The sequence below is a fragment of the Gossypium arboreum genome, chromosome 11 (genome assembly GCF_025698485.1).
Source record: "Gossypium arboreum isolate Shixiya-1 chromosome 11, ASM2569848v2, whole genome shotgun sequence".
Lineage (NCBI taxonomy): Eukaryota > Viridiplantae > Streptophyta > Magnoliopsida > Malvales > Malvaceae > Gossypium > Gossypium arboreum.
Window position 1 is genome coordinate 127,169,968 of NC_069080.1, and position 19,002 is coordinate 127,188,969.

The following is a 19,002-nucleotide window of genomic DNA, read 5'->3' on the forward strand; positions in this document are numbered from 1 at the left end:
AAGCCTTGGTATAGTGTGACAGTTCAACAGCTGTTGTAGTTGTAGGGAATCCTGTTTTACATTCCAAATTTAAGCATGTAGAGTTGGATCTCTTTTTTGTTAGAGAAAGAGTTGCAATCATGTTCCAAGTCAAGATTAGATTACATACACCTTTATTAAATCGCTATCAGCAGGATTGTTCACCAAGTTCAGAAGTAAACTTAAAGTTGTTACCAGCAGTCATGAAGTTACAAGGAAGGAAAGAAGTCACCAAGCACGAGGAATGTTATGAGTCTCCAACGTTTACTGTTGTTTCTTCACTTTGTTAAAGTAGCTATCTTGTTAATATAGTTGTTGCTGTTATTTCTGTTATAGTTACATTGCTATGTTAAATAGCCATAGCGTTCTATTCTATACACATTCTAAAATCAAAAGGAAAGTTTCTTCTTCTTGTTAATTTGTTATCTAACAAATTAGATATGTTTGACATAACTTTGCTGATATTTTGTTGACAATGTCTCTAATAAATTTTGATTCATGCCTACAAAGATATAAATATTTAATTTTTAATTAAGAAACTTATTGATATGTCTATGAAGTTAAATGATCTAGGAAAGAAAATAAGAAGTGAAACGTATTGTACTTAATGGAACAAGTTTAGGATACACTTGGAGGACTTGAGTTTATAGTTGTTATGGTGTTATTGCCTTATTTGCCTTATAACACTAGAAAATAACAATTTTCCAATTTTGTCCATATATATATATAATGTTGTAATCATTAAATTTAAAACTGAAAATAATAAAAAATACCTATTATTTGAGTGCCATCCCTTGATATTAGCCACTTCAGTTAAAGCATTTCTCCACTTTTGGATCTTTGCTTCATCTTCCTTGTATCTCTCTTCATGTTTGGCAAAAGCTGCTTCAACTTTCTCTTTTCGTTTGCTTAAATCAGATGGATCCACACCATAGAAAATTGGAAATACTTTATGACCATTCTCCTTTTTCTCTTTAACAATCTCAGCAAGTTCCTCCACGCACCAACCTGAAAAGACATAGTTTTCCGAGAAATCGATTACCGAGCACCATGATTGTTGAATTGCTTTGAAGAGCTCAGGTGTAATCTCTTCGCCGGCCTCCAACTTTAGATCATCCCTGAAAGTAACTATTCTGCTCCTTCTCAGAGCATCATAGGGATGATCTGTGAAGTTATGACGAGTATCTTCACCTCTAAAACTCAAGAATACATCATATTTTTTTTTGTCTAGGAATAGACAAGGAAGTTGAAGGTAACGACGACACGAGGAAGTATGATAAGGTGGCTCAGTATGCAGAAAGAAACTAGAAACAGTCCAAGTATAGGAGCATCAAGAAAGGGAAAGCAGATCAAATTTCCAAGGAAACAGAACAAAGGTTTCTAGGCGATCTCTCTATACATTTCGTACCTTTTTTTCTTCGAAACGAATCTCCATATTAATACCTATGAAAACATGTAGTGGTGAAAGTTTGGTCACAACAATTGATTCTCAGCAATTTGAGTATACATTTCCTTTTTTATTGATAGCGCGTAGGGTGGAAATTTGGGGTCATATATGAGCGATAATGTTCTTAACGAAGAATGAATCCAAGAAGAAGAAAGAGTAGATTAGAATTACATTGCTGACTATTCTTTATGAAAGCAATGGAAGTCTGCAATATGAACTAGTTTTTGAAATTAGAAATGTTGAAAACATGACCAGAATGGGTTTTATTTCTAAGTTTGAGCAGCAGTTTAATTGATCCGTTAAAAGTAGTTTAAATTTGCCCAGAATGACTTCCATTCATGGGTCGCTTTCAGATAGTTTCGACACTGTTTATATATTCATCATTTTAAATATGGGGAGTTTTGAACCCTGAACTTTGACTTAGCAATGGAGATTTTGATATTCAATATTCCAATAGGATAAACTATACTACAAAGTCACCCTAACATAGTAATGCTGGAATTAGTTACTTTCGTTAAATTTATTCTTGAACTGGTTTTAGTATTGAGATTTCTTTTTCCTTTTTATTCTATGTTTGTTTTCCAAGAAGCTAAGGGAAAAATGAAACTCGGATCTTGAGTTCTAAAGGGTGGTTAGTGGTGTTATGCTGGTAGCTGGGCTCATTGGAAAGGGTGGAGTCATGGTCATGGTTCATTATTGACGTAGTTAAATTCTCTCTTCTTAAAAAGGATTTACATGTTAATGATACTAGTATTGAAGTTTTCATGTTGTGAATAAACCAAAAAAATGTTTTGGACTAATTATAGAGAAGTCCTTAGTTTTAGTCAAAAGTAAAAAACAATTGCCATGTTAGCAATCCGTTAGTGGACTAACGAAATTTTTAACGGGAATAACTAATTCGAGTAATTATCTTAATTAGAGTGACTAAATTGATAAAAAAATTAGAATCACCAAAATAAAAATAACACTATTTTAGGGTGATCTACGGTGTAGTTTACCCATTCAAATATTATATCCAATTTGATTATGATAGTAAATAAAGATTCAAATTTGAAAGATAGGAGTTAGAACATTGAGTTTTCTTCTAAATCTACTAGAATCAATAATCTATCCATTAAGCTTCATTTGAAACTGATATTCCCCATAATTTGTAGTTCACATTACCTAATGTATTCTCACATTATTTGTTACCATGGGAAAGTAATAATTTGATGGATTATCTCATGCCTGCTGAAGCTTAAGGCTTTAGTTGATGTTAGTATGGTAAAACCAATACTTCATGTAATAAACAAGTTTTTCTTAATAAAAAAAAAAAGAACTCAGAAATTAGAAAACCACTGTCAAATTTAAACTCAAAAGCACTCAACTTAGCCATTTAAACTCAAAAGCACTCAACTTAGCCATTCTGTGTAAGATTAAACCGCTTCAATTGTATAAATTTCTTTTCATGGTAACGCTTATGAGTCAAATTGAGCTATGCTGCGATCCTGTTCTTGATATATTTTAATACCCAAGCCTGAATCCAGCTCTATACAGCTCAGCCCCTCAACTTATTTTTACTGTTTAAAAACCTAATAAAACTATTTTATACAATATTTATATATTTTTATGATTAAGTTTTAATAAAATATTGTTTTTATTATTCTTTAATTTAAATTTAGATTAAAAAAACTATCTAATATTTAGTCAGTATGGACTGAGCCTGCTAGACTGAGCAAGTAGTTCCATCTGTGTACAACGCCGCATTTAAACCAGAATTGTGCTCAGTTTTACCGAGCATTCAATAATACCTAAAAACATAATATTATAGGAAACCAATCATTGTTTCCTTCCAAAGAGAGATACCAAGATATAGAAATATGTCGTGCTCACGCTTACGACACAGTAAATTTTTAACGACACCTCCAAACACTCGAAATAATATGGGGTTGGAATAGTGTATGAGAAAGATTTGGAAGATATCCAATTTGAAAAAGAGCAGCACAGCAGTAAAGGTTCTGCAAATTTTGAAGATATGAACGAAGACTCTGCAAATGGTCCTCTTGTTAAGCGAACACGTAATGTTTATGAAGCGACAGAAGGAGAGCCACAACCTAAACGAATGGAAAAATTTTCAATTTTAATATTTAACTACACCTCTTAATACTCAAAAATAAGAAAATAAAAGAGAAGCTAAAAAAAATCAAATAAAAAATTCATTAAGCATCTTTTTTCCTAGGCAATGTGGGATTCATTCCCTACTAACAAAATACTCTAAACTTAGTTCCTACACAATTTAAACTTTATACAACATAAACTACTAACTAAATATATTTTCTAACAAGTTGGTGTTTATATTCAACACTCTCCTCAACACCAATTTCAACCAAGCCAAACTAGCGACAGAAGCTTTTGAACTTGTTCTCAAATATCACACAAGCCTTTTTAAATAGGTTTACGACTTGGTCTTTTGTTTTAACACATTCTAACTCCTCATGTTGGGTCTCGTGACCCCACTCATCGTTTTGCTCGATGGAACGCCACCTCTTGGTCCCATCCTTGTCAATGCCTCTATGGCTCTACTCGTGGTAATTTGCTCCCACTTGCTATTATTTAAGTCTTCTCTTAATATAATGGTTCAACTAGCAGAGACATGACTCTTCAATTAAGAGACCCCTGCCTTCCAATATAATGGATGGTTGTCAATGGATGGGAGTCGCTCTTCGCTGCATTTTTATCGGCGGTTTTGCTTCGATGGATTTGACAGCCACTGTAAAGTTGTTAACCATGAATATGGATCTATAATCTGTTTTCCAGCGTAGAAATCCTTGAATATAGTTGATTGGAGCGAGAACCCATAATGAAGGACAACCTTTTCTTTCGTTATTAGTCGCATGATAAATTATAGGGTAAATTGCATAACAACCACTCAGCTTTGATGCAATTGACAAAACAGTCATTCTGATTTTAATTCAGTCACTCAATTTTTAAAAAATAACAAATTAGTCACTAATGTTATTGAAAAGTGACAAATCAGTCACCCATTAACATTTTCCGTTACAGGCTCAACGGGACAGGTGACGTGACCAGTTAACTAGTTGAACTTGCCACGATGGACCAGGTAAAGCTTCAATTCAGTTACTCAACTTTCAAACAATAACAATTTAGTCATTAACGTTATCGAAAGTGACAAATTAGTTACCCATTAACATCGTTATCAAAAAGTTACAAATCAGTCACTCATTAACATTTTCTGTTACAGGCCTAACAGGACAGGTGATGTGGCCAGTAAACTAGCTGATGTAACCAGTTAACTTGCCACGTTAGATGAGACAAAGTTGAGTTACTTTTTTTCATCCTTATTTTTTATTTTTTAATAAATGACCCAATATTTTTACTTTTTGCGTAAATGACCTAATACATTTATACTTCTTCTCCATCCCAATAATTTTGCTGTCGCTACCTCCACCACAACCATTTTTTGCGTCACCATCGTTGACCTCCAAACCACTACCCTATCCTTTTTTTTTATTTTTCAACCCCCCAATAAAGGAACCATTGCGATTGGGATCTGACTGTCTTTTTCTGCTGCCCAAAGTCATTAACTCTGAAAAAACTAGATCAAAATGGGATTGGAGACAATTTTGGATCAAACTGTTAGTACCCACAACCAAACCGATGAGGAGAAAATCCTCAAAAGCAACATTCAACTGACTCAAGAACCAAAACAACTCAAATTTGTCAAAATCTTCATGGGATATGATCATATAAACAAAAAAGGGTGGCCGATTAAGCTAAACAACACTAACTCTATTGCCAACATTATCAAGTTGCATAAAACAAAATCAAAAGCAAAACAAGGGGAATATCCAGACAAACCAAACAATCGATTGAACCCATGATTTTTTAGAACAAAGGGAGCAGTTCCTCCAAAGGGACAACCAAATGGCAACAAGTAAAATTATGGGTCGGGCCAATGATTAGTAAGATCCCAAAGTTGAAATCAGATTGGGTATTATAGCAAAGGAGGATGGGAGATGGATCAAAAGAAGAGCAGCAAAGATGGTTGATAATGAAAGTTTAGGTCGAGGTAAGGTAAGCCAGTCCTTGGAAAAGGATTTGAATAAGGTTATGGACCTAACGGGTACTCTAGAATGGATACTCGAAAAGGGTATTTTTGGGGTAATGACAATGAGGAAGCCCTAGTTCTCAGCTTTCTTCCTGAACAAGAAGAATTCATTCAAGGGTTTTATTTGTTCTTCTCTTTGGGTGTCTAGTTTTTTGAAAGTTAGTATGACTGATTTGTTATTTTTTCAAAGTTAAGTGACTGAATTAAAAGTTGAATGACTATTTTGTCAATGAGATCAAAGTTGAGTGACTATTGATGTAATTTACCTTATATTTATTTTGGGTTCAAAATAACGTGGTGGTCGGTTCAATTCCAGGGATCACGTTTCTATTACATCTGTAACGAAAAATAGTTAGTAGGACTGATTTGTTATTTTTTGAAAGTTAAATGACTTGTATAACTGATCGACAATGGGAGAAGATTTGCGGAACTGGTCCCTCGTTTCAGAGCAGTTGCACATTTCTAATATATTTAGAAGATTAATTATATTCATATGTTTGTATATAAAAAATATTAAATAAGAACAATAAAATATAATATACCATTTGTCGAAACCATTTTTTTAAAGGGATATTTGAAAAATGGGGATCGACTTTTTGAAAAACAAAAACGGGAGTCGCCACCAACCTTTTTAGGTGTGATTGGATCACCTTATAAAACGTTTTGGTCTGCGAAAATTAAGAAAACAGGTTCGGGAGCCTTACGTACGAGGAAGGATTAGCACCCCCGCAACGCCCAAAATTGGTACCAAATTGAATAATTTTGTCTTAATGTTAGAATTTTGAAAGAATTTAGAAATGAGATTTCTTTTAATACTGTAATCTTTTGAGTTAAAAAATAATCAAGGTTCCTTCACTTCAAAAGAGTACAAATATCACATCCAGCATAATTGGACACGATATCTTTAAACTTTCGTAGCTGAAATCATCTTATGATTTGTAAAACTCGTTTAAAAGGATATTTTAGATATTCAGACAAACGGGAAATTGCAACCCAGCATGTTAGGGCACTACTTTCCAAATTCCTAAATATCAAAAACATTGCCTCATTTTAGAAAAACTTTTGGATAAAATATGACAATTAAATGAAATATATTTTTTAAAATAATGATTTGAGTAAAATTTAAAAAATAATTTACTTAGAGTAATACTAAAAAATTATTAAAAATGAAAGAGTTTGATATGATACTAAAATTATTAAAAAATTAAAATATAAAAAATCAGGAAACATGGATTAAATCAAAATAAAAAGGGTTGAAAAACGAAGATGAACAAAGAATAAAATAAGAACAAACCGTAGAAAATAAGAACGTAAGTGGGAGAGAAATTTGAGTGAAAGCTCTCAAAAAATTTTATTGTTTCCCAAAACTCCAGTGTGTTTACAATAAAGGGAGAGGCCTCTATTTATAGTTGAACTTCTTCAAATCCAACGGTACAGATCAATTCAATCAACGGTTAAGATTAAAAGGTATCTACAAATTAAATCTCTAATAGTACAAAATCATATCTTCTAAGATTGCATATCATATCTAAGATTGCAATCATATCTAAGATTGTATCATATCTAAGATTGCATATCATATCTAAGATTGCATATCATTGAAGATTATATTTCCATATGAGTCAAGCTTGTAGATGGACCTTAAATCTTTTCAAGTAATGGGCCATTCCGATTGGGCCAAATTATATTTGTAATTCTGGACTGAACTTGGACTTCTTTTTTTTTTAGGTTTATTATTTTGTTTTGGACTTATTTCGGGCGGGCAAAATTGAGTGTCTCATACTGCCCTCTTTGCTCATTCTTTGTGTAACAGGAATAGAGCAAAGACTATAAAAGGACCAATTTTGCCCGGGCTCGCCGAGTCTTGAGTTCTTGATCCTTGATCTTCTTTAAATGGCCTCTTGACGGCTTCAATCTGCTTCACTACAACTCAGGAAGGAGATATCTGCAATCTTTGATCTGCTCCCCATATAATATAGAGACGCCAAATCTGTTATCTTCGATCTGCTCCCCGTCTAATACAGAGACACCAAATCTACTTCTTCAATCTGCTCCCCGTCTAATACAAAGATGCCAAATCTGTCATCTTGGATCTGCTTCGATGTAAACACATGAAGGTCAGATCTGCTATGAATTAGATCTGTTCATTGTCTAATACAGAGATGCCAAATCATTTTGGATCTACTTCAATGAAGGTCCAATTTGTTATGTCTTCGATCTGCTCCCCGTCTAATACAGAGATGCCAAATCATCTTAGATCTGCTTCAATGAAGGTCAGATTTGCTATGTCTTCGATCTGCTCTCCATCAAATATGGAGATGCCAAATCTGTTTCTTTGATTTATTCTCTGACAGTACAGAGATGCCAAATCATCTTAGATCTACTTCAGCGTAAGCATGTGAAAGCCAAATCTGCTATGTCTTCGATCTGCTCCTTGTCAACGCAAGGATGCCAAATCATCTTGGATCTACTTTGATGTGAAGGTCCTCCGAAGGTTAGATCCGCTATGTCTTCGATCTGCTCTCCATTGAATATGGAGATGCCAAATATGTTTCTTTGATTTGTTCTCTAACAATACAGAGATGTTAAATCATCTTAGATCTACTTCAGCATAAACACGTGAAAGTCAAATCTGCTATGTCTTCGATCTGCTCCTTGTCAACGCAAGGATGCCAAATCATCTTGGATCTACTTCAATGAGGGTCAAATCTGTTGTGTCTTCGATCTGCTCCCCGTCTAATACAAAGATGCCAAATCATCTTAGATCTGCTTCAATGAAGGTCAGATCTACTGTGTCTTCGATCTGCTCCCCGTCTAATACAGATATGCCAAATCATCTTGGATCTGCTTCAATGAAGGTCAAATCTGCTATGTCTTCAATCTGCTCTCCGTCGAATATAGAGATGCCAAATCTGTTTCTTTGATTTGTTCTCTGACAGTACAGAGATGCCAAATCATCTTAGATATGCTTCAGCGTAAACACGTGAAAGCCAAATCTGCTATGTCTTCAATCTGCTCCTTGTCAACGCAAGGATGCCAAATCATCTTGGATCTACTTCGATGTGAAGGTCATTCGAAGGTTAGATCTGCTATGTCTTCGATCTGCTCTCCGTCGAATATGGAGATGCCAAATCTGTTTCTTCTATTTGTTCTCTGACAATACAGAGATGTTAAATCATCTTAGATCTGTTTCAGCGTAAACACGTGAAAGCCAAATCTGCTATATCTTCGATCTGCTCCTTGTCAACGCAAGGATACCAAATCATCTTGGATCTACTTCGATGTGAAAACATCCGAAGTTTAGATCTGCTATGTCTTCGATCTGCTCTCCGTCGAATATAGAGATGCCGAATCTGTTTCTTCGATTTGTTCTCTGACAATACAGAGATGTTAAATCATCTTGGATTCGCTTCAGTGTAAACACCTGAAGGTCAAATCTGTTGTGCTTTAGCCTATTACCCTACTGCTTAGAGGGTTAAGGCACATCAATCTTCATTGTCCCTTGAAGGATATAACCTGTATAATGTGTATGAGTTCATGCCTAATGATTAGGATGCTAGGATCGAAGTGAGTCAAATGCTCTTAATTAAACCTGTTATAATGCAAAATGTTTATGAATATGACCCTTATTCCAGACGTCACCACTCATTCTTTCATCGAAGTTTATCCTTATTTCTCTCGAATTATCATTCCTACTCAGCCTGTGGGTTTGTACCATTCTTCAAATGCTATGACCCACCAAAAATGTCTGTAAGATGATCCTCTGTTAGGATCGAATCATTTGATTTGTCCAATCATCATTTTGGACTAAAGAAAGAATTTCCTCGAGTTCTTTCAAACCTCACTTACGTGAATTATTCGAATAATTGTTCTGTTTTAGTTTCTTGTATTATCTAAAAATTTCCAGAGTAATGAGCAAAACTTCATTTGTGAAAATTATTTAGTTCATCTATCATTATTTTAATGCAACATACTTTAAGAATAATGGAAGATGAATTTAATCTTGAGAATAATTAGATTTGAATAAATTTGTCAAAAATACAAAGGAAATTAATCTGAAAGCCTATCTTTGAGAAGAAAAATAATCTAAAGATAGCAAACAGGACAAAAGTTAGATGCCCTAGATATCACCACTTGAGCGTTTATATGTCAGCTCCATGAAGACTTTCTTGAATTCAACTTGTGTTTAAAAGATCCAAAGTACTTTGTTGATGCCCCGATATGCAACGCGTTTCACTCTTCTTTGAATCAGATATAGCAAGATTACCGTGTGCTCTTCAAAATTTGAGCTGCCCTTTCGGGTTTTCAACTCAAAACCCCTTTGGTCACAAGGCGTCCTTTGTGAGTTTTCACCCTGAATTCTTCTCTCCTTTAGACAAAGTACTTTTTGACTGGGTCTGAATTCACTGGATTGGGCAAACTCTTCCCATCCATTTCTGTTAAAATCAATGCAGCCCTAGAGAAAGCCTTCTTCATGACATACGGCCCTTCCCAATTTGGCATCCATTTTTCTCTAAAGTCCTTCTGAATAGGGAGGATCTTTTTTAGCACAAGATCCCCCTCGTGGAATTCTCTTGGTTGCACTTTCTTGTCTTGAGCTCGCATCATTCGCTTCTGATACATCTGACCATGACGAATGGCATTTAGCCTATTTTCCTCAATCAAGTTCAACTGATCATATCGCGATTGTATCCATTCAGCTTCATTCAACTTTATCTTTGACAAGACTCGAAGAGACGGTATTTCCACTTCAATGGGTAACACTACTTCCATCCCATAAACCAACGAGAAAGGAGTTGCCCCGGTAGAAGTTCTGACAGACATTCGGTAAGCTAAGAGTTTAAATGGTAACTTCTCATACCAGTCTGTAAGTTTCAGTCATTTTCCCCACTATCTTCTTGATGTTTTTCTTAGCAGCTTCCACTGCCCCATTCATCTTTGGGCAATACGGCGAAGAGTTATGATACTTAATCCTGAACTGACTGCAAACTTCTACTATCATTTTGTTGTTCAAGTTCAGTGCATTGTCTGATATGATCCTTTCAGGCATCCCATACCAAAAAATAATCTCTTTCTTCAAGAATCGACTTACAGCCGACTTAGTAACATTCGCATAAGAAGCAGCCTCTACCCACTTCGTGAAGTAATCATTGACCACAAAAATAAAGCGGTGCCCATTTGAAGCTTTTGGTGATATTGGCCTAATGACATCCATGCCCCACATAGAAAAGGCCATAGAGAAGTTATAACGTGTAGAGGTGAAGGTGGTACATGAATATTGTCTCCATAAATTTGACATTTATGGCATTTTTTGGCGTAGTTGATACAATCCTCTTCCAAAGTAGACCAATAATATCCAAACCTCATGATTTGTCTAGCCATCATGAAACCATTAGCGTGCATCCCACAAACACCCTCGTGAACTTCTTCTAAGATTAACTTAGCTTCCACGGCGTCAACACATCTCAACAGTACTTGGTCATTTCTTCTTTTGTACAAGATGTCCCCATCCAAAACATAGTCGTAGGCTAATCTCCTTAAAGTTTGCTTATCATTTTCAGTTGCCTGTTCTGGGTATTTACGATCTCTCACATATCGCAATATATCCTGATACCTTATCATCCTTTTCTTCTTCCTCAATGTTACAACAATGAGCTAGAACCTCGAAGATACTCATCTGAATGGGTCTCATCTCCCCCTCTTTATTCACTTTAATCATTGAAGCCAAGGTTGCTAGAGATCTACCATCTGGTTTTCGTCTCGTGGGATATAATTGAAAGTGATATCATCGAACTCCTCAAGTAACCCCAAAACTACCTTTCAATAATTGATTTATTTAGGATCCCTTGTATCCCATTCACCTTTAAGCTGGTAAATTACCAATGCGGAATCTCCATAAACTTCCAAGGTTCTTATTCTTCGCTCTATAGCCGTTTGGAGTCCCATGATGCACGCTTCATACTCGGCCATATTGTTTGTGCAATCAAAATCCAACCTGCATGTGAATGGATAATAATCACCATTTGGGGATACCAAGACTACCCCAATTCCATTTCCCACTGCATTGGATGCCTCATCAAAACTCAACTTTCAAGGATAATCCTCTGTAGCTGCTACACACATCAACTCCTCATTTGGGAAATCAAAATTCAGCAACTCATAGTCTTCTGGAGCTCTACTAGCCAGAAATTCCGCTATCGCACTTCCTTTTATAGCCTTCTGGCTCACATAAACTATGTCAAACTCTAAAAGCAGAATTTGCCACCTCGCCATTCTTCCATTCAAAGCTGTTGACTCCATCATATACTTCAGAGGATCAAGTTTTGAAATAAGTCAAGTAGTATGATACAACATATATTTCCTCAACCTTCGAGTCGTCCAAATTAAAGCATAGAACAATTTCTCAATTGGAGAATATCTCATCTTACACTCCGTGAATTTCTTGCTGAGGTAATACATCACCATCTCTTTTCTCCCTGACTCGTCATGTTGGCCAAGCACACATCCCATAGAATTGCTAAACACTGATAAGTACAGAATTAATGGTCTACCTGGATTAGGTGGAGTTAACACAGGAGCATTTAACAAGTATTGCTTAACCTTATCGAAAGCACTCTGGCATTCCTCATCCCAAGTACCTTGGTTGTGTTTTCTAAGGAGGCGAAATATAGGGTCACATTTCTCAGTTAATTGTGAAATAAACCGAGCAATATAATTCAACCTTCTAAGAAAACCCCAAACTTCTTTCTGAGTACGCGGTGAAGGCAAATCTTGTATGGCTCTAACTTTGTCGGAATCAACTTCTATTCCTTTTTCACTGACCACAAAACCTAGTAACTTCCCTGACCTGGCTCCGAAAGTGCATTTTACTGTATTAAGTTTTAACTGAAACTTAATCTCAAGAATAGTTTCTTTAAAACCTCAATACGTTCCTCCTCTGTTTGAGATTTGGCAATCATATCATCAACATGCACCTCAATTTCCTTGTGCATCATATCATGAAATAAGGTCACCATAGCCCTTTGGTATGTTGCCCCTGCGTTCTTTAGCCCAAAGGGCATTACCTTGTAACAGAAAGTCCTCCACAAGGTTATGAAGGTGGTTTTGTCCATGTCTTCAGGATGCATATTTATTTGATTGTACCCTGAAAAACCATCCATGAGGGAGAACAACAAATATCCCGCTGTGTTGTCTACCAAAGTGTCTATGTGAGGCAGAGGGAAATTATCTTTTGGGCTAGCTTTGTTCAGATCCCTATAATCAACACAGATTCGTACCTTCCCATCCTTCTTAGGAATTGGTACGATGTTAGCTACCCATTTAGAATACTTCACCTCTTGTAAGAATCCTGCATCGAACTGTTTCTTGACTTCATCCTTTATTTTTAATACGATATCTGGTCTCATTCTTCACAACTTCTGTTGAACTGGTTTACAATCCTGTCTTATTGGAAGACGATGCACCAGAATATCAGTATTTAACCCTGGCATATCTTGATAGGACCATGCGAAGATATCCTTGAACTCACGTAACAACTCAATCAGTCCTTGCCTTATATCATCAGCAATATGCGTGCCAATTTTCACCTCTTTCCCTTCCTCTAGGGCTATATTCTCTACTGTCTTTTTCTCATGTGGCATGATTTGTTTCTCCTCCTGTTTCATCATCCTCAAAAGATCTAGAGACACATCACAATCCTAGACATCTTCAAAATCCTGTGATTCCTCTAAACACATATCTTGCTCACGAGAGAAATTAGGATTTGTAATATCAATGCTCATGTCATTGATATCTAGGGATCTGTGAAGTATAAAGAATATACAAAGAATGAATGAATTTAAGAATGATTATTTATGTGCTATGAATGAAAGAATAAGAATTGCCAAAATTTAATAGAATATTGGTTGATAAAAATGAAACATTACTCGTTCAAATTGATAAAAGTTATGCTTTATTAAAAAATAATAGATAATTGTAAGCCCATTTCACAAATGAAATCCTATTACTCCTAGGCCCTAGAGTAACAAGAATGTTTCGAGAATTATTCTGAAAAATTCCTAAAGACTACAGGAAGTTCCTCCGCAGTCCAATTGTTCAAAGAGCTTCCCAGTTCCTAAGGGCGAACGCCCTCAACGTTTCCTTAATCAGTCCCTTCTTCATGTATGGCATTGATGGAATGGTTTTCATTTCCAAACACCCCCATCTCTAGGTAAGTTATCCCTCCTGATACAAAAGTCTAGGTTATGTAAAGGAACGTTTTCTTTTCGCTCAGTCGTGACTCTCTTCTCTCTTTCTCTCTTTCTTTCTCTTTTTAACCTTAATTAGGGTCTTTTTATGCATGTGATGTGATGCAATGCAAATGCATGATGCAAAAGAAAAAGAAATGTTGATCTTGGATTCAATTCCATTAAAATAACTTTTCTAGAAAACAAACTTCTTTACATGAAAATAGATTACATATATGGTCTTGCCCTTCATAGTCCAAGTAAACACTGATCTTTTCTTCATGGTCGAATCCTGTAAATTCTCCAAAAGATGCCTTTGCTAGCTCCTTGCTGCTTAATCTGAGCCTCGATCTTTTGCTCGCTTATCTCTATGATACTTATCAAAAAGTGCCGGCTCTTGGATAATCTTCGTTGGCAATTAAATCAAGTCATGTATTCCTTCGTGGACTTCCGGCTTTCTCTCATCATGCCTTTGTTGGCTTGAATCTCTGGCAATTACATCATGTATTCCTCCGTGAACTACCAGCTTTCTCTCATCGTGTTTACTTGGACTATATTCAGACAACCGCACTATAATCCACTTCATCAAGAAATTCGTTTCCTTATGACAAACTATTCTATTTAGGAATCAAATTTTGAATCAACACATTCTTTTCTTTAATGTAATGTAATGCAAATGCATGAGTGCAAAAATGTATCGATCTCGATTCAGTTTCATTTTAGAATACGTTATTTAAGGAACAAAAGTCTTTTCATAAAACGGATTACAAATATGCTTTTGCTCGTAGGCCCAGGGTCTTAACCCTATCTAATAACAAAGCTAACTCTCGACCTCTATCTGAACTGCCCCGCTTTATATTGCTTTAGGACGAGTAATGGTGCATAGCCAATGACTCCCCAAATCCCAGGAAGAGGTACCTAATCAAAACTGCCACAGCGATAAAGGACTTCATTAAGAGTCATCCAAGGTGCTTTCCACAAAACCTCGTCCTCTCGAAGATTCTGAAGAATATCCATCCACCTTTCTTCTGTAATATCGTCTCTCCTTGGTGTAGTTGTTGCTTCCTTTAAGGGGGAATAACCCGGCAAGGAACCTTCTCAAGCTTCCAAAAGTGACTATGGAACCATACTAACAACAACTGTGCGCATCCAATGAATCTACTTCACTGGCTCTCTGACATGTACTTCAAGGATCTAAACATCTCAGCTAGGATTGCTAGCACCGGTGTGTTCTGTTTACCAATACGATCAAACAAATCTGCGACTGCCTCATCTATGTGCCCTATCGCCTTCGGGAAAATCACCAAGCCGTAAATACTTAAGGCCAAAACGTTGACCTTCTTCGTCACATCTGGGTGTGTCAATATCAGATCCCTCAAAATGGCCCACGGAATGCACTTAATATCGCTTTTTTGCTACACTCGATCTACAGCCCACTGCTCACTCATCCCTGTGATCATCACTAATTTTCTCACAAAAATTGGGAGACTAGCAGGCCTAACATAAGCTTTGTTACCTTGAATTCTCGGACAGCGAAGCAAGGTTGTATACTCCTCCAAAGTAGGCACTACATCTACCTCTCCAAATGTAAAGCAACTATAAGTAGGGTTCCAGAACTGTACCATAGCTCGAAACAGATGCTTATCTACTTTAATGTCTAGCAAATAAGAAAGATCTCCATAAGTCTGAAAGAAAAGCTGTCTAGCCTCGTCATCCCATTGGGCCCAAATATTTCTCAGCTCCTGAAACTCATTCTGCGTCGAATTAATACGGGTGAAGTCACATAACTCTGACGTATATCCCTCAGTGACACTATCTCCTTTCTCTAACTGGGTTTTCTCTGACCAGGTACAGACAAAAGCATTGTCCTCCACTCTATCAAGGTATTCATTCCTTATTACAAAACTTTCTAATCTAGAAATCGAGCCATGAATCGACACCTTTAAATGCCAAATGACATGCAATGACAGCAAAATAAAAATAGGTCAGTATCATAAAAAAATGATAAACAAGTACTTACAAGGGTAGCTTACTAAAGGCTATCACTATCTTTCCTAAACTCTTTAAAGTTCACTATATGAGTTTTAGCTCTAAAGCTAGGGTACTTGAACCAGCATATTCCTTAGTCTTCACCCATTATAGGCTCATATAGACCAAGTTCAGTTTAGGGGGACATATTTCCCTATGGCTATACGGAGATGAAAATCTCACGAAGACATAGGTACAGTATCCGGAAGCAATCCACTAGCTCATACGAAGGTGGAAACCTTACGAAAGCGTAGCTTCTCACTCCCACTTAAGGGTGTGACCACAACGGTCATGTAAATGCAATGTACAGCAATAAGGTAACAAACATATGCAGCAAACACATGTAAAAAGGATCCAATTTTAAATTTTCCAAACTTCCGACATTAAGACAAAAAATATTCAATTTCTTGGCTTGACTCTCTTAAGTCCCCAGTGGAGTCGCCAAGCTGTCGAAACCATTTTTTTAAAAGGATATTTGAAAAACGGGGATCAACTTTTTGAAAAATGAAAACGGGAGTCGCCACCAACCTTTTTAGGTGTGATTGGATCACCTTATAAAACGTTTTGGTCTACGAAAATTAAGAAAATAGGTTCGGAGTCGATTCGCATTCGAGGAAGGATTAGCACCCTCACAACGCCCAAAATTGGTACCAAATTGAATAATTTTGTCTTAATGTCAGAATTTTGAAAGAATTTAGAAATAAGATTTCTTTTAAAACCGTAATCTTTTGAGTTAAAAAATAATCAAGGTTCCTTCACTTCAAAAGAGTACAAATATCATATCCAGCATAATTGGACACGATATCTTTAAACTTTCATAGCTGAAATCATCTTATGATTTGTAAAACTCGTTTAAAAGGATATTTTAGATATTCAAACAAACGGGAAATTGCAACCCAGCATGTTAGGGCACTACTTTCCGAATTCTTAAATATCAAAAACATTGCCTCATTTTAGAAAAACTTTTGGATAAAATATGACAATTAAATAAAATATACTTTTTAAAATAATGATTTGAGTAAAATTTTAAAAAATAATTTACTTAGAGTAACACTAAAAAAATTATTAAAAAATGAAAGAGTTTGATATGATACTAAAATTATTAAAAATTAAAATATAAAAAAAATTAGGGAAACATGGATTAAATCAAAATAAAAAGGGTTGAAAAACGAAGATGAACAAAGAATAAAATAAGAACAAACCGTAGAAAATAAGAATGTAAGTGGGAGAGAAATTTGAGTGAAAGCTCTCAAAAATTTTTATTATTTCCCAAAACTCCAGTGTGTTTACAATGAAGGGAGAGGCCTCTATTTATAGTTGAACCTCCTCAAATCCAACGGTACAGATCAATTACATCAACGGTTAAGATTAAAAGGTATCTACAAATTAAATCTCTAAGATTACAAAATCATATCTTTTAAGATTGCATATCATATCTAAGATTGCAATCATATCTAAGATTGTATCATATCTAAGATTGCATATCATTGAAGATTATATTTCCATATGAGTCAAGCTTGTAGATGGACCTTAAATCTTTTCAAGTAATGGGCCATTCCGATCGGGCCAAATTATATTTGTAATTCTGGACTGAACTTGGACTTCATTTTTTTTTGGGGTTTCTTATTTTTGTTTTTGGACTTATTTCTGGGCCCGGGCAAAATTGAGTGTCTACACCGTTGGATGCCTATAATGTTGTTTTGGATGATGCAATGCTTGCTTCAATAGAATTCAAATTGCCTAAGATTCAGTGGAGAATAAAATGCAACTGCACAACGAAGTGAAACAAGCAAAAGGATAATCTAAAGATACAATTTAGATTGAAGTCGGTGGAAGTATAGAATGGAGTTCCTTGAGAAACAGTAATTTATATATAAATGTATAAAATGTAAAGTCCCATATCAACAAAACAATTATTTCCTATGTTATTTATAAAGCCCAACATTACATAACTAGATTGCCTTCTAAGTTGAGCCTCGGTAAAGATGACCTTAGCATGCTGCTTTGTCTTAGGCTATCGAAGGCACCCCCTTTCACCACGAATGGGTAGCCAATTTCTTAATGGATTTGGCCTTGTTCCCTGCTAAACCGGTGGGGGTCTATCCTATCCTTCATGGTTATGTAGCATTTACTTTTTTTTTTCCTGATTATATCTTTCCATGTTATTGTTTTACCTGACAAAATGGAAAATGTTTCTGTTTTTGTTTTACTGATTTTTTAATTGTGTTTAGCTTAATCTCAATGTAACGACCCAAATTTCATCATTCTATGGAAAAGTGTATTTTTGAGTCTTTATTTCGAAAAGTGGATTCGTAAATATTTATTTAAAAATATTTATGAAGTAAAATGAGTGGTTAATTAGAGTTTAATTAAGTGAATTTAATTTAATTAAGAATAATTGGATAAAATGATTAAATTGAATGAAGTGTGAAAGTTTAATTATAGAATAAAAAAATTAAAAGGACTAAATAAGTAAATAAACCAAAAGAGTGCCAAGTGTATGGCAAAAATAAAATACAAGTATAATAAATATAATACACACATTTGTAATACATATATTTATTTGCTTATTATTTAAGTAAATATTAATGTATTTATTATTATTAAATTAATATTATATGATAAATAAATAAAAGTTGACAAATATATGGTATGTATAGTGACATGTGTGATACTAATATATATACATTTGTAAATTACATGTATATTTACTTATTATATAAGTATATTATTAAATTATATATTATTATTAAGTAAAATATATTTATATTATTAAATTATATATTATTATTAAGTAAAAGATATTTATATAATAAATAGATTAAAGAAAGACAAATGTAATAATATATGTGTATACAAATGTAAAATAGACATTGGATATTAAATAGATATTTTATTATAGCATTATTAAGTTATTATAATATATATATATAAAGGAATAAAAAGAAAAAGAATAGAAAAAGAAAGAAAGGATGAAACGAAACAGAGAGCAGGGTAAAGAAAGAAGAAGGAAAAAAGAAAGAAGGAAAAAGGGAAAAATTGGGATTTCAAGGCTTGAAAGTTAAATAGGTAAGTCAATTTAGCCCTTTTTACTTAATTTTGATGTTTTGGAAGCTTTAAGACAAGGTTTTGATGAAATTAAGTGAATATTTTGAAAGTTATTAGATTTTTAAATA